The sequence below is a fragment of the Sinocyclocheilus rhinocerous genome, unplaced genomic scaffold (genome assembly GCF_001515625.1).
Source record: "Sinocyclocheilus rhinocerous isolate Xijiao unplaced genomic scaffold, SAMN03320098_v1.1 scaffold795, whole genome shotgun sequence".
Taxonomy (NCBI): domain Eukaryota; kingdom Metazoa; phylum Chordata; class Actinopteri; order Cypriniformes; family Cyprinidae; genus Sinocyclocheilus; species Sinocyclocheilus rhinocerous.
Genome location: NW_015630361.1, coordinates 357,107 through 360,783, shown reverse-complemented (window position 1 = coordinate 360,783; position 3,677 = coordinate 357,107). Strand labels below are relative to the sequence as shown.

The 3,677-nt window shown below is 33.7% G+C and overlaps 1 protein-coding gene across 1 annotated transcript in view; it reads left to right on the top strand.

Moving 5' to 3' along the window:
* Window positions 1–3,677, top strand: part of LOC107740262 (solute carrier family 12 member 5-like) — a 167,184-nt gene that overhangs the window by 114,340 nt on the left and 49,167 nt on the right. The window lies entirely within an intron of this gene.

Below are 3,677 nucleotides of genomic sequence, written 5' to 3'. Positions count from 1 at the left end.
TTTGCACAGTATGCATTTTAAGTTTTTTTCATCTTATGTTTTGTATTATTTCAGCTTTATTTCAATAACCAAAAAATATTTTTAATAGTTTTAGTTTACAACTCTGATTCAGTTATTCTTTTTCAAAGAGAGTCTCTATTGAGCATGTGCATGACATCTAACGCGTGTGTTTAACTATCTCGTATTATAATTCCCCTTTGGTCTTCCCTACTCAAGCAGCCAAAATGACCAAAACCCTAGTGAAGATGAAACCCTGTCATACGGTACATCATCGCTCAGCTGTACAGGGAGAGAAATGAGAGTAAAATAGAGAACCGAGATGGAATTGGATTTGTGCTCTCAACATGATTGAGGAGAGCGATAATCTTGCAAAGCATCTGCTCTCCAATCAGCCTCCATTTTGAGAGGGTCAATCCGCTCATCTCCAACAGCAAATGTCCTCACGTAACCACATGCATGCTCTACGCAGGGGGTCCGTTCATTACCAATCACACCGCCAGGATTCAGCCGAGCTCAACAGATGACTAGAACTCTGACTCTCATTCTAAAGACATCTTTAGATTGCAAAAATGGCACAGAAGTCACATCTACAGTGGCATATACACTACTCTTCAAATGTTTGGGGTCAGATTTTTATTTTATTGAGCAAAGATGCATTAAATTGTTCAAAAGTTACCATAAAGACATTTATAATGTTACAAAATATATATTTTTTTCAAATAAATGATGTTCTTTTGAACTTTCTATTCATCAAAGAATCATGAAAAATAAAATGTGTCATGGTTTCCACAAAAATATGAAGCAGCTCAACTGTTTTTAACACTGATAATAATCAGAAATGTTTCTTGAGCAGCAAATCAGCATATTAGAATGATTTCTGAAGGATCATGTGGCAGTGAAGACTGGAGTAATGATGCTAAAAATTCAGCTTTGATTATAGAAATAAATTACATTTTACAATATATTCAAATAGAAGACAGCTTTTTTAAATTGTAAAAATATATCACAATATTACTGATTTTATTATATTTTGAATCAAATGAACACAGCCTTGGTGAGCATGAGAGACTTCTTCCAAAAACAAAATCTTACAGACCCCAAGCTTTTGAAAAGTAGTTTATACTAGATGTGTACTTTGCTCATTTTTACTGTTTACTATTTACTAGTTTTACTATTTACTATTCAAGTACTGAACAAACAAAATTATTAACTTTGGGTATTTGTACAATTATCAAATTGCTGAACTATGCAGAAATGCTTCAGAATTTTTTTTCCAGCTTTAGCATGTAACAGTGTTTTTAGGCAAAATATCAAGTTAAAAATCACTATTACTAGTGCACATACTTGCACTACAGATCTGAACAAACTCATAACACTGCATATTTACATATTGAGTGCAACCGCTCTTCGTGGTACAGACATGAATGATTTGATCAAATTTTGTTGAAGAGAGGTTTGTTCTTACTTTTCCAGGCAAAAAAAAAAATCTTTACATTTGCATTTATTGTAAATAAAGATTATTGGAGTACATTTTATAAGAAAATAATATTTAAAAATTCCATGTTTAATTCAGTTTTACTTGCCTTTTTTGTTAAATTTACTAGTGATTTCTAAGTGAAATCCTGCACCATTTCTTTCAGTCTATGTAAAAATCTAGTAATGTTTGCAGTTCAGCTGTGGTGTAGAAATGGCACAATTCACCATTAATGTTGTGTTGTTGCAACTGCTTGTGTTGATAATTGGTTGGAAGCAAATATTTCAGTCTTACTGCATTGATGTGGGCTGATTGCATGCATAAAAATTTTATTTTTCTCCTGAAGGATGATGTAAGATGAGCTATGAAGTAGTTTTTGCCTCATAATGAGAGGTTATCAGATGTTCCGGGCGGTGACATGTGGTCGTTACAGTTGCCATATGCTCTCTGTGGACCAAAAGCCAACACTCGCTACATGAACGCACACACACACACACACACACATAGAGTCACGGGAAAAATGCTAATTCATGTCAAGCTCTGAGGGACGGGGGCGCAGAGCAGTTATTTGTGCAATTTCTGAACATGCTGGCGTACACACAGTAATCCGTGTTGGGCTGACAGTGATATTCGCTGCCCTTTTCCTTCCCCTGCCATTGCTGTGGTTTTTAATAATTCACCCCGTCTGAACTAAGTCACATTAACACTGTCAGCTCCTGTTTGGGCAGCCAAGCGAGAGGAGACTATTACAAGCTCCTTACTTTTCTCCTCTGCGCTTCTGCCTCTCTGGCGTCGGTTATCAGTTCGTTTGTCAATCCTGATGGCGTGCAAAATATACAGTATGAACATGTCAGAATCATGTTTTGAGACAATAATATTTGATCCATTATGTGTTTTTGTATTGCAACATTATTTTCATGACAATTAAACACATTTTCCCCCATAGCAAAAGAATCTCATTACTGTAGTGAGAAACTGAATAATAACATCTGCTTTAATGACACAGACATTTGAGGGAAACTCAATCACGCCCTCAAGTACTGATGTTTGTTACTGCCAGAGGAAAGCAAGAACACAGTAAGAAAGAAATTCATTCTTTTATTCAGCAAGGAGGCATTCAATTGATCGAAAGTGACAGTAAAGTAATTTATAATGTTACAAAAGATTCTATTTAAAATAAATGCTGTTTTTTTACTTTATATTTATCAAAGAATCCTGAAAATAAAATGTATCTGTTTCCACAAAAATATGAAGCAGCACAACTGTTATCAACATTGATAATTAGAATACTTTTGAAAATATTAGAATAATTTCTGAAGCATCATTTGACACGAATGTGACAGTAAGGATGCTGAAAATTCAGCTTTGATCACAGAAATAAATTAGATTTTACAATATATTACAATAGAAAACAGTTCACTTGAATAGTAATAAAATTTCACAATATTACTGTTTTTACTGTATTTTTGATCAAATAAGTGCAGCCTTGGTGAGCAGAAGAAACTCCTTTAAAAAATATAAACTTTTGAACCGTATGTTTGTACACTGTTTTTAATGCTCATTTTAGACCTTATTGTGATCCAGTAAGTGTAAATACATGCCATGTTTTAAATATGGATAATTTAGATTTAGAGACTCAATCATTTTTTTTCATTAAACATAAAGAAATAGAACAGTAAGGAATTCTAGGTGTAGTTCTAGTTGGGATGTAATCATTTTTAGCCATTTGCAAATAGTATTTTGAAATATGCACACATGCACTTTTATTTGTATGCCTAATATGTCAAAGTGCAAAACTTTTCAGTTAGGAATTACATGAATTACATAAATGATACCATATTTTAATTTCAATATGGCCATATTTGAGAAAATAAGTTGAGTAATCTGGATATTACTGTTGGTCGTTTAACATTTCTATCATTAAAACAGTTGTTAAATAGTAAATGTTTAGCTACTTTCATTTTACTAAGCTCTCTTTCAACCTTAAAAATGAAACTTTGCGCTGGAATTCACTCTCTGCTTCTGCGAACAGTAAATCCCGCCTACTTTGATTTGATTGGTCATCTCAATCATTTTGACATTGACGAGCGCTGTCAGACCGCTGAGGCAGACCAGCCTAAAAATCAAACAGATGCATCCCAACAACGAACAGAGTTTTTCAAAGATATTCAAATTTTGGGGGGACAATTTGGCCACTTAATAC